We start from the raw sequence: 13,411 nt of genomic DNA, 5'->3' as shown, positions 1-13,411 counted from the left end.
TATAACTCTGTCTTGATATTTTAATAGCTGCATAGTATCCCATTTTATGGTTACATTATAATTTAAGCAATCCTGTTGTAGGCTTTTAGGTTATTTCCAGTCTTTAGCAAAATTGTTTTGAAAACCTTGGCTTGATCTGGGACCAGCAGGGATGGGCACTTGGCCAAGAGGCAAACTGAGAGTGACATTCAAGCCCGTACTCCACTCATCAGAACAGGAACCCTAGTGTGTAACACTGTGTCCCCCAGATGTACGTGTGTGGCAAAGGGAAGCTCCCTGGCCTCGCCCCTCTAAAAGTCTTAAAGAAGCAGTCCTCTTAACCTAGTACCCAGCCAATCCCAGAGACCATAAATCATCTCAGCGAGATGACTAGTAGCCACCATGAACTACCACAGAGACTAACGACTCATAAGGAATAGTTGATTATGAAGAGGCAGAACCAAGTAAGAGCTAAGCTACTGAGTAGGAAGCTGGATGAAGGGTTGGGACTTGAGAAAGGGCCAGGAAAAATCGAGGGTGCTAGAGCTGTGAGGTGCCCCACAACTAGAGAGAGGAGGGGATGCAGAGGGGGTAGGGGAGTGATGCTGAGCATTGGCCCCTGGGTAGACGGGGGAACCACAGGGGGTCAGTTTGAGGGTTCCTGAAAGTTAACAGAAAAAGGGAGAAGTTAATGGCTGCAAATAGAATCATGAACACCTGGTGAAAAAATGGAAAACTTTTACTTAACCTTTTTTTTTCCCCCTCAAAACCTTTTAACTTTTTTCAAAAAAAGGAGAAAAGCTATTTCCCCCAAACTCTTCTCCTTCCTATGTTCTCACGTCTTTAAATACACCAAACATGATAATTTTATGAGCAAAGCACATTATACATAATACATTTTTATGTTTCAAAGCTTACAAAATGACTTAAGTTCCATAAAGAGTGTTAAAATTTAAAAAAAAAAAGAGAAATGCATATATTTCAGTTTTCCCACATTTCTGCTTCATCTGCTCTCCTCCATCGCAGTGGATTTTTTCTCCCTGGCTTCAAAATTTGGGGAAATTTTATAACTGTAATCTTCAAGCTTCCCTTCCAGGATGACCTTTTCTGTTCTCCAGAGCAGACCTGGACTCTAATTCCAGCTCCACTATATGTTTGCATTGTGACTTCCAACGAGTCATTTAAGCTTCCTAATCTTTATTTTTGTATCTGGAAAATGGAAGCAATACTACTACTTACCCTACATTGCAGTGATAACGTGATATGCATTAAGTAGCTGGTACAGTTCTTGGTGTGCATTAGATTGGCTTCATGTTCTGTCTCCATTTCCTAACGTCCTTCAGAAGATGCTCCCCATGGTCTTGGGCCAGTTGTCCCATTCCTTCTTGCTAACCTGGCTGGGGTAGAAATTAGGTAGTGGTATTTAGAAAAAGACAAATAAGGGGTCTGGAGTCTAGAGAAAATGGCTGCAAGTAGATCTTAAGCAAAGAGGTGACATCAGAAAAAAGAATTAGGGATCGTCTGTAGTTACATTGGAGAAGACAGGCCTTTTGGAAGGGGCAGGGTGCATCTCTAGAGTGACCAACGATCTCAGTTAGCCTGGACCTGAGAAAGGTCCCAAGATGTGCGACTTCCATTGTTAGAACCAGGAAAGACCCAGACTGGCTAGGATAAGTTAGTCATCGTATGCCTTAAGCTTTTGCAAGTCCTGAAGTATCCTTCCCATGCCCATGAAGGAGTGGGTGGACTTACTGTAAACATGATGGCTGAATAATTCCATTTTTTGCTGGAGAAATATTGAAAGGGCAGATGAGAGAGCAGTGGGCCAAGGAAACACTGGCAATGAGGGAGGTAACAACCAGGGAATGACTCAACTGCCCTAATTGGCCAGGCGAGTCCCCATCCTCCATCACAGATCCACTTGTCTTCCTAAAGAAGCTTCAAATTTGATTAAAAAGGACATCCTTCCCTAAGCAAGGACAAAGACTCCTCCACCAGAGAAGTGAAGAAGCTGGGCTGCTCAGATGAGACCTCTGATGTCCTCAGAGGCCCTGCAGAAGCTAAGGTGGAGTTTCCCTACAGAGGAGGAAGAGGAACTGGGGAATGAAAAAAATCCATCAAGGCTATGACTCCAGGGGGACGCTCAGATCCGTGTGGGAGGATCATTAGAGACACAATAAAGTAACCGGGCATTTGTTTTTGAGTATTCATGCATTCTGTCCTGGCCTTACTCAGGCCTCTCCCATCCACTCCGGGGACAGAGGTGCTGACCGGCCTGGTGCTTGGGCTGCCATCAACTCCCAGGGATGCCTGACATGCGCTGATCTGCCTTGGGAGTTGTTGCTCTCTGCTCTCTCCAAATCGACTCCTCTTTCAAAGTCTGTGTTTGTCTTTTAAAGTGTCTGTTTTCAGAAATCAGAGGCCTGGAAGAGCTACCCTTCACTGCAGAAAGGAGAAAGGGAATGATGTTCGCCAGGCCAGCTCTTGGACCTTGCAGACTGGGGGTCATCCGTGTGCACGTGCGATTGGAACATCCATCCAAACACCAAACAGCCCGTCTTCTCTCTTTCGAGGGAAGGGAAATAAAGCCACGGTTAGAGGCAGGCAGGACCACTTTTGTTCTGGAGCCCTTCCAGCTGCAATCAAAGGTTCACTTCGTTCTTCAGGTAATCTGGAAAGGAGGAAGCTGGTTGGGTAATGTGTGAAATGTTATCACCCTGATGGAATTATTAAGGACTCTCAAGCTCATCCCCAGACGTCCACTTGACGGAGATGCATGTAGATCACAAACATTGCCCTCCTGACATGCAAGAGAGAGGGAGGTTTTCAGGTCTGCCTATTTTGCTCTCATGTATATTTCATGGCATCCAGGGTCAATGGAGCTTCTGGACATCTTCCAACAATCTCAGACTTCCTGGAGCCAAGAGCCACATCCTGCATTTGAAGGGACAAGTTGTGTAATATGGAGAGATAATAACCCACGTTTCCATTTACCCACTAAAATGTTTGGGACGAAGGATGAGAGAGATCAGCAAGGTTGTCCTAAAACAGTTAGGAACAGAAGGAAAATCACTATGTAAATATCTGGTACATAAACTACCTTGCCTTAAGGTAACCATCCAGTCTTCAGCAGCAAAATATGTGGGGGTGGAGGAGTTCTCCAGTGCCCCTGACTGCTGACATAATTTCTGATTTCTGCTTCTTTGTTGAAACTCCATAACCGTATTACAAAGGATATCAAAGGCCTCATCTCTCAGAAAAGGTCATCTTATCTAGCTCCAAACTTTCTCTGCTCTCACTACAACCATGGAGACTAAAAAGATCAACCTTTTCATCATGTTTTCCCGTTTTTACACGCATCTTAATCCATTTGATTTCCCTAGCCAAGTTCATGTCCCCAGTTTTCAGATGAGGAAACCAAGGTTTGGTGATCTTTGGACTTTCAGGCAAAGTTTCAAAGTTTAATGTCAAAGTTGAGCATCAAGAAGAGAAATCCAATCCCTTTTCTCTCCTCATTGGGGATAGACAGTTGTCACTAGTCAATGAACTCTGTGATTGGTTTCCTCTTTCTTGGGATTTTCATGTTTTCACCACCCCTAAGGGGAAGACTCTGCCTCTTGGCGGTCATTGACCCAGTTGCCTGAAGTCTGAGCTGGTGTTGGTCATGACCAATCTTCATGGACACACCTGACCGATGGTGATGGGGAGAAGCAGCTCACTGCTCCTGATTTGGAGATCTAATCCTGCTGGCTGAGGCATCCTCCCTTCTATGAGCTTCACGCTTCTCTTCTATAAAATGGAGACAATAGGACTCCCTACCTCCTGGGTTTGTTTTGAAGGACCGATGAACTGATAGGAATATATGTTTGCCCATTACTCATTGAGCTAAATAGGGTACTGATTGTAAAGTGCTTAACAGGGAGCCTGACACATAGTAGGTACTCAGCAAATATTACCTGCCCACTCTGCCTAGAGTTGGATATTCTCCTCCAGTTCTATGTGCTGTGGACCTAAGTATTCTAAGAGGGTTTGTGAATCCCACCTTTGGTTCTAATAACTTTTCCTGCTTCCTTACTCTTATCTTTCGATTCTTTCCATGTGCAAAGCTAATTCCTGAATTCTGATTCCCATACAGAGAACAGGTCACATTTGTTCCCTCCCCGCAAATACACATTGAAGTCCAAACTCCCAGTACTTCAGAATGTGACCTTGTTTGGAGGTAGGGTCTTTACAGAGGTAATCAAGGTAAAATGAGGTCATTAAGGGGGGCCCTAATCCAATATGACTTACGACTAGTGTTCTTGTAAAAAAGGGAAATTCAGACACAGAAACAGACACACACAGAAGGAAGATGATGTGAAGAGGGTGAAGATGGCCACGTGACAGGAGTGATGCATCTATAAGTGAAGGGACACCGGAGGCTGCCAGAAGCTAGGAGAGAGGCCCGGAACTGTTCCTCCCCTAGTGTTTTCAGAGAGAGCGTGTTTCTGCCCACACCTTGATTTTGGACTTCCGGCCTCTAGAACTGTGAGATAATAAAATTTGATGTTTTAAGTCACCTAATTCATGCTACTTTGTTATGGCAGCCCTAGGAAACAAACACACCAGGAGTTGAAGATGGGCTCATCTAGACTTTTCTGGCTTGGGGGTGAGGCCCAAATCAGAATTCTGTCGTGGCCTCTGTTCTATGACCCAGTAGATGCACGCTTCACAGCCTGGCCTTTTCAGCCCAAATCTTCTAAATCTAATCTACTGCAGAAAGCCAAGCTGGGTATAGAAACACACACACACACACACACACACACACACACACGGAGTCTCTATCTGAAATGCAAATTAAACAGCAAATAAGGAGAGGACATATTTAGGTCAGGAGGCTGACCTGTAGGTAAGGTCTTCCAGACCCTTGCTCAGAAACAAGATATTTTGGGAAGAGCTCAGATATCTAGGCAGCATCCAGGGTAAAATCCAGCTTTACTGCTCAACTGCAGTGTGAATGTGGACAAGTTCCTCACCTGAAAAATGAAAATACTAATAGTATTGACATCACAGCGTTATTATAATGTTGAATGAGAAGCCATAAGCATCGTTTCGATCACAGTGCTAACGAGATAGTACTCTTATTAAAGAGTAGTTATTAATAATGCAATTGCTGTTGTGTCCTAAAGAATGAAACAGTCACACCTTGTTTCCCCAGAGTTTTCTTTCCTAATTGCATGCCTTATTAAAGACATTTGAAAAAGATGGAGAGAGAACCTACTGGCCTAATTCTTTCAACTATCCAGGAAGGATGGTTCAGTGGGTCTGTTTTTCCTATGCAATAATGAGTGAATCACACAGTGTGCGTTTTTGCATATGAAGATGGACTTTCCAATAAACCAGGAGTGAAAGCGTTTGAGTGGTTTGTCAAGTGGCAGTGGAGGCTTGTGCATTTAGTGCTTGCCTGTGATGTCACCAGCATCCAGACCAATAGCATGATGTGGCAGCAATTCTAGGAGCAAATCAGTGTAATAAGCACAGAGTACAGATGGAATATGGGTTGCCATTCTCCACTCTGTGCCCAGGCAGACATTGCTAGTCGATCATGGAACTCCTTCCCACTGAATTTGTTCATGGACATAGAATCTTAAGAACTCAGCCACTCTCACACAATCATAGTCAGCCTTCAGTTGGAAAGATATTTGGTGTCTCTATCTCAGGAAAGAAAGAGAAGACCCTAACTGATTTATGTCTCTTTGGTGGGGCAAAGAGGAGGCAAGTCATCCAACCACAAAATGTGATGGCCATAGTGGGGAGGAAGTGTAGGGCTTTGGGTGTGAAGGTTATTTGAGGTCAGAAATGGGAGGGTATGTAAGCAGGTAATGAATCATACCCAGGGATAATTAATTCAGATATCCTAGAGAAAGAAAGAACTCACAGCAAAGACTTCAGGACAAAGAAGGAGAATGATGCGTGACTGTTGGAGTTCCACGTAGATGCCACACTGGTGATGCCCAAGGAATTATTCAAGCCAGGATATAAATACTTGCTGAGCTAGTACTTAGGTTCCAGAGACTCTCCTAGGCACTTCCATGGGCATTTTCTCATTCATCCTTCACAATAACTCTATAAGGTAGGAAGTATTCTCATTTTACAGATGAAGACACAGAGATTCAGAAAGATAAAGTAACTTACCCAAAGTCACAGATGTGTGCTACCTGCATTTTGAGTCTTTTCTTTTTCCTTTTATATTTATTACAGCTGAAGTTCACACTTTTAGATCTTGAAGGCTTTTCAGACTACTAATAAAATGCAAAATAATAACAACAATAGCAACTATAAGAAAATGCAAAATAATAAGATACTAATAAAATATAAAATAATAGCAGCAATAACAGCTATAAGAAATAAGGAAGATTCCATAAATTTTGCCATGTTGGCTGACATTTTTACATGATTACAAGGACATTCAAGGTAGGAGCTAATAGATACACAGACTAGAAATGGAGGTAAAAGATACCAAAACAACTCTTGAAAGGAGGGACTGAATCTGTTTATAGCAACTCTGTCTATGCCAAGGTCAGAGTCAATACAGAGTAACAAGATGGTGGTACCCCATCGCTGGAGGGTGTACTTGGCAGTAAATGAGAGCCAGGACAACACAATCATGTGTGTGGCTCCTGATGCCTGGGTCTGGGCCCCGGCTTCACCTCTTCCTAGCTGTGTCACTTTTTAACCATATTGCCTGGGGTGAGGTATGGTGTGTCCAAATGCAGATCAAGAGAGAGAAACGGGGAAGAGTTTTGTGTGTTGTTACACTCACAGCTCCCTGGGGAGAAACAGCGTGCCATGCAGGGCCACTAGGAGAGGCACCTGGTCCATTATGAGGCAGAGGGAAGGAGGGACTGTGGGCAGGCACCTTTATTGTGGTTTCTTTGGGAAGGAAAGGGAGAGGCAGGGCAAGCGGGTGTAGGATTGGCTCATTTGAATAATTTCAGTGGACTCTGGGGCATAGTCACTGTCCCAGGTTACCTGGCCTGGGATGCTTGGGGTGGACAAATCTGTCTGGAGTGTAAGCCCATTGCAGAGGTGCTTGAGGTGTGAACTTGTCTGCTCAAGGAGAACTGACTAGCCTCTAGCCAGGACCTCCAAACTGGGTCAAGACAGCATTTTATTTTGTTTTTGTTTTTGCGGTACGCGGGCCTCTCACTGTTGTGGCCTCTCCCGCTGCGGAGCACAGGCTCCGGACGTGCAGGCTCACGGGCCCAGCCGCTCTGCGGCACGTGGGATCCTCCCGGACTGGGGCACGAACCCGCAGCCCCCGCATCGGCAGGCGGACTCTCAACCACTGCACCACCGGGGAAGCCCCCCTCTGCCTCCTTTTAAAGGTGACTGTAGTCTCTTAAAATATGGCAACCATATAATTTTTCATGCTTTGCCTCAACAGACGCAAAGTGAGTTGTCACCCCCACATGAAACCAGAGAAAGGTCATGTGACCGTTACCCCAGCCCCATCCTTAACTTGCTTTGTACCAGCCACACACCGTCTCTGAGCCCCAGTCTCCTCATCTGTCAAACTGCCTGGACAAACTCTGAGGCTCCGACATCCCACAAGGTTCTGATGCTCTGTGCCTTCAAGAGTGGCTGAGGCCAGTTGGGGGTGTGGCTGTGGAATCAAGCAGGAACCACAGGGTGGAGGCATCCTGTGTCCTTCTGTCTGTACCACTCTGTCCACCCCTGGACGCTGGCTCTCAGCTCTGGTGCTTGTACCCTCTGTCCCACCCCCCACCAGATGCCTAGAGAAGAAATAGAGATGTGTTATCAACCAAAGAAATGGAGATAAATATAGCCCTTGTTGGATTAATATCCCCAGGATTACTCATGTCTCCTTCAAAGTGAAGCAAAGATCATGTGCCGCCTGACAACCACCCATCTGGACTGAGAAGAGTCGCCATATGGATGGTTCTCGCTAATTATAGTTAAACACTGAAGGGAGGGGTTCCAACGTGGAGCCTCGTCAGATCGAGATCAGAACCCTTTTACCAAGAGTTTAGTGGAAAGGCTGTGCGGTTACTCTGCTCAGACTCTCCCAGGCACATTCAGACATGCCATCCAGTCTTTCTGGAATCAACTTTCTCCAACACAGATGTGGAGGAATAATACTGGTCCTTCCTTATTTTAAAAAGGGGTTAACCACAGTGACCTCTATGCCAAATAAAGAGCCAATCAAGATCCTGGATCATGAATCAAGTAAATAATCAATAACTTAATAAATGCACATTTTGTGGTTCCTATTATGAACCTGAGTCTTTGTCTAGTTATACTGGGACACGGATTCATACAAAAGATGTTAAGAAAAAACAAAATTTTTTTTTTTTTTGGCTGGTCCCAGACAAAACCACCCAGTGAATCATTCTGATCCCAGAAAGGAAACTCCCTTGGTGAAAGCATGTAGCAACCTACAGTATTGCTTTCTTAAAATAGTTGGAGATTGCTTTCTCTCCATCCCAAGAGGATGACCAACTTGGAAGATGAGAAATGCATTTCCTACATACGTGTCATTAGACCATCACCAAGAGCCATCAATTTAGCTGTGGACCAAATGTTGGGTGGGGGATTCAGTTTGGGGTGAGAAAGGTGAAATGCTCAAATTGTGGATGAATTTTCATCAGTGTCTTCATTCTGTCTGTACCACTCTGTCCACCGCTGGACACTGGCTACTCTCCCCCCTCATTCCACCATCAAAGTAGGACTACTTTCCCATGGAGGCTCAAACTTCCATGCCCTCCAAAGTCAGGTAGGCAACCTATATAACTAAAGTGGAACAGGCATAAGAAAACTCACAAGGGTCTCTCAGTGTTCATTAATTTACCCACTTTTCTTAAAGATGTGGCCACAAAGAAATACTTTTCTTCTAAAACAAAAACAGCAATGAATGTATGGTGATAACCGACAATGATACCTGACTCTAGAGTTTGGTAGAGAGTAGGGTGTAGGAGGGATGGTTATAAACTGAAGAGTATGTGCCCTGTTTCAAGGGAGCACTTCTAAGGAGGAAGCCTATAGTTACCATTTGCCAACCAAGGCCCAACAGTGCCGGATCATCTGAATTTTCTAGAGGTACTCTCAACTAGGGTATATATACGCAATCTTCTGATTTTTTTTCTTGACTCAAAGTTTTAGCAAATACTTGAAGCTATTCTACTAGTATTGAAAAAATATAGGCATAGTCTTTGTTCTGGCTTAGCTGAAGGGACAGGATGTAAACCAAGTACTCTCAGGGGCCATCTTGTTGACTTAGGGAGAGAGCTTATCAAAAATGACAAACATTTTCGATAAGGAGAGCGGGGCTAAGAGCTGGTGAGAAGCTGAGTCCTGGTGATGTCATTTGAACCCCTGGAATCAGCCACACCTGAAGTTTCTGACATCCCTGAACTTCCAATTGCATAGCCTAACAATTTCTTCTTTTTACTTAAATCAGTCTGAGTTATGGTTTACTTGCAACTAAAAAAAAAAATTCTAATCCATACAGACTTCAGGATCATCCATAAATAGTTGATAACAGGATTGTTCAATATGACACGTCGAGGACCTGCTGTAGTTTGAAATGGCTGGAAAAGAAAGTGTATTGGGGCCAGAGCAAGCTGCGCAGATAGAAAGGAGCTGCATCGCAAAGAACCTAGGATGCTTTCCTTAAAAGTTTATTTCTTGAGGAAGAACTTCAAGATGGTGGAGGAGTAAGACATGGAGATCACCTTCCTCCCAAATACATCAGAAATACATCTACATGTGGAACAACTCCTACAGAACACCTACTGAATGCTGGCAGAAGACCTGACTTCCCAAAAGTCAAGAAACTCCCCACGTACCTGGGTAGAGCAAAAGAAAAAAGGAAAAACAGAGACAAAAGAATAGGGACGGGACCTGCACCAGTGGGAGGGAGCTGTGAAGGAGGAAAGGTTTCCACACACTAGGAAGCCCCTTCACTGGCAGAGACGGGAGGTGGCGGGGAGGAAGCTTTGGAGCCATGGAGGAGAGCACAGCAACAGGGGTGAAGAGGGCAAAGCGGAGAGGTCCCCGCACAGAGGATTGGTGCCGACTGGCAGTCACCAGCCTGAGAGGCTTGTCTGCTCACCCGCCAGGGCGGGCGGGGCTGGGAGCTGAGGCTCTGCCTTAGGTCGGATCCCAGGGAGAGGACTGGGGTTGGCTGCGTGAACACAGCCTGAAGGGGGCTAGTGCGCCACAGCTAGCCAGGAGGGAGTCCAGGAAAAGGTCTGGAGCTGCAGAAGAGGCAAGAGACTTTTTCTTGCCTCTTTGTTTCCTGGTGCGCGAGGGGAGGGGATTAAGAGTGCCGCTTAAAGGAGCTCCAGAGAAGCACGCGAGCCGTGGCTAAAAGTGCGGACCCCAGAGACGGCCATGAGACGCTAAGGCTGCTGCTGCCGCCACCAAGAAGCCTGTGTGCGAGCACAGGTCACTCTCCACACTGCCCCTCCCGGGAGCCTGTGCAGCCCGCCACTGCCAGGGTCCCGTGATCCAGGGACAACTTCCCCGGGAGAACGCATGGTGTGCCTCAGGCTGGTGCAACGTCATGCCGGCCTCTGCCGCTGCAGGCTCGCCCCGCATCCATACCCCTCCCTCCCCCTGGCCTGAGTGAACCAGGACACCCTAATCAGCGGGTCCTTTAACCCCATCCTGTCTGGGTGGGGAACAGAGGCCCTTAGGCGACTACATGCAGAGGCGGGGCCAAATCCAAAGCTGAACCCCGGGAGCTGTGCGAACAAAGAGAAAGGGAAATCTCTCCCAGCAGCCTCAGGAGCAGTGGATTAAATCTCCACAATCAAACTGATGTACCCTGCATCTGTGGAATACATGAATAGACAGCAAATCATCCCAAAATTGAGGCTGTGGACTTTGGGAGCAACAATAGACTTGGGGTCTGCTCTCTGCATCTAATTTGTTTCTGGTTTTATGTTTATCTTAGTTTAGTATTTAGAGCTTATTATCACTGGTAGATTTGTTTATTGATTTGCTTGCTCTCTTCCTATGTAGATATATATATTTTTTATTTCCTTTTTCTCTTTTTCTGAGTGTGTATGTGTATGCTTCTTTGTATGATTTCGTCTGTATAGCTTTGTTTTACCATTTGACCTAGGGCTCTGTCTGTCCTCTTTTTTTCAATATAGTTTTTAGGACCTGTTACCGTTGGTGGATTTGGTTTTTGGTTTGGTTGCTCTCTTCTTTCTTTCTTTTTATTACTTATTTATAATAATATGTAAAAATTTTTTATTTTAATAACTTTATTTAATTTCTTTATTTTTCTTTTTCTTTCTTTTTCGTTTTCTTTCTTTCCTTCCTTCTTTCTTTCCTTAGTTCTTTCTTTCTTTCTTTTTCTTTCTTTTTCTCCCTTTTCTTCTGAGACGTGGGCTGACAGGGTCTTGGTGCTCCAGCCAAGTGTCAGGCCTGAGCCCCTGAGGTGAGAGAGGCTAGTTCATGGCATTACTCCACCAGAGACCTCCCAGCCCCATATAATATAAAATGGCGAAAGCTCTCCCAGAGATCTCCATCTCAATGCTAAGACCCAGCTCCACTCAACAACCAGCAAGCTACAGTGCTGGACACCCTATGCCAAACAACTAGCAAGACAGGAACACAACCCCACCCATTAGCAGAAAGGCTGCCTAAAATCATAATAAGTTCACAAACACCCCAAAATACACCACCAGACACGGTCCTCCCACTAGAAAGACAAGATCCAGCCTCATCAGCCAGAACACAGGCACCAGTCCCCTCCACCAGGAAGCCTACACAATCCACTGAACCAACCTTACCCACTGGGGGCAGACACCAAAAACAACAGGAACTATGAAAAGGAGACCCCAAACACAGTAAGTTAAGCAAAATGAGAAGACAGAGGAATACACAGCAGATGAAGGAGCAAGGTAAAAACCCACCAGACCTAACAAATGAAGAGGAAATAGGCAGTCTACCTGAAAAAGAATTCAGAGTAATGATAGTAAAGATGATTCAAAATCTTGGAAATAGAATAGAGAAAATACAAGAAACGTTTAACATTAGAGGACCTAGAAGAAGTAAAGAGCAAAGAAACAATGATGAACAACACAATAAATGAAATTAAAAATTCTCTAGAAGGAATCAATAGCAGAATAACTGAGGCAGAAGAATGGATAAGTGACCTGGAAGATAAAATAGTGGAAATAACTACTGCAGATCAGAATAAAGAAAAAAGAATGAACAGAATTGAGGACAGTCTCAGAGACCTCTGGGACATTAAACGCACCAAATTCACATTATACGGGTCCCAGAAGAAGAAGAGGAAAAAAAAAAGGAGACTGAGAAAATATTTGAAGACATTATAGTTGAAAACATCCCTAATATGGGAAAGGAAATAGTCAATCAAGTCCAGGAAGTGCAGAGTCCCATACAGGATAAATCTAAGGAGAAACATGCCAAGACACATATTACCAAAACTATCAAAAATTAAATACAAAGAAAAAATATTAAAAGCAGCAAGGGAAAAGCAACAAATAACACACAAGGGAATCCCCATAAGGTTAACAGCTGATCTTTCAGCAGGAACTCTGCAAGCCAGAAGGGAATGGCAGGACACATTTAAAGTAATGAAAGGGAAAAACCTACAACCAAGATTACTCTACCCAGCAAGGATCTCATTCAGATTTGATGGAGAAAGTAAAACCTTTAAAAACAAACAAAAGCTAAGATAATTCAGCACCACCAAACCAGCTTTACAACAAATGCTAAAGGAACTTCTCTAGGCAGGAAACACAGAGAGGAATAAGACTTACAATAACAAACAAAAAACAATTAAGAAAATGGTAATAGGAACATACATATCGCCAACTACCTTAAATGTAAATGGATTAAATGCTCCAACAAAAACACATAGACTGACTGAATGGATACAAAAACAAGACTCATATATATGCTGTCTACAAGAGACCCACTTCAGACCTAGGGGCACATACAGACTGAAAGTGAGGGGATGGAAAAAGATATTCCATGCAAATGGGAATCAAAAGAAATCTGGAGTAGCAGTTCTCATATCAGGGAAAATAGACTTTAAAATAAAGACTATTACAAGAGACAAAGAAGGACACTACATAATGATCAAGGGATCAATCCAAGAAGAAGACATAACAGTTGTAAATATTTATGCACCCAACATAGGAGCACCTCAATACGTAAGGCAAAGGCTAACAGCCATTAAAGGGGAAATCGACAGTAACACAAACATAGTAGGGGACTTTAACATCCCACTTTCTCCAATGGACAGATCATCCAAAATGAAAATAAGTAAGGAAACACAATCTTTAAATGACACATTACACAAGATGGACTTAATTGATATTTTATAGGACATTCCATCCAACAGCAACAGAATACACTTCTTCTCAAGTGCTCATGGAACATTCTC

Source organism: Leucopleurus acutus (assembly GCF_964270905.1).
Source record: "Leucopleurus acutus genome assembly, chromosome: 16".
NCBI lineage: Eukaryota > Metazoa > Chordata > Mammalia > Artiodactyla > Delphinidae > Leucopleurus > Leucopleurus acutus.
The sequence above is the reverse complement of the archived record's forward strand: the minus strand, read 5'-3'. Positions refer to the sequence as shown.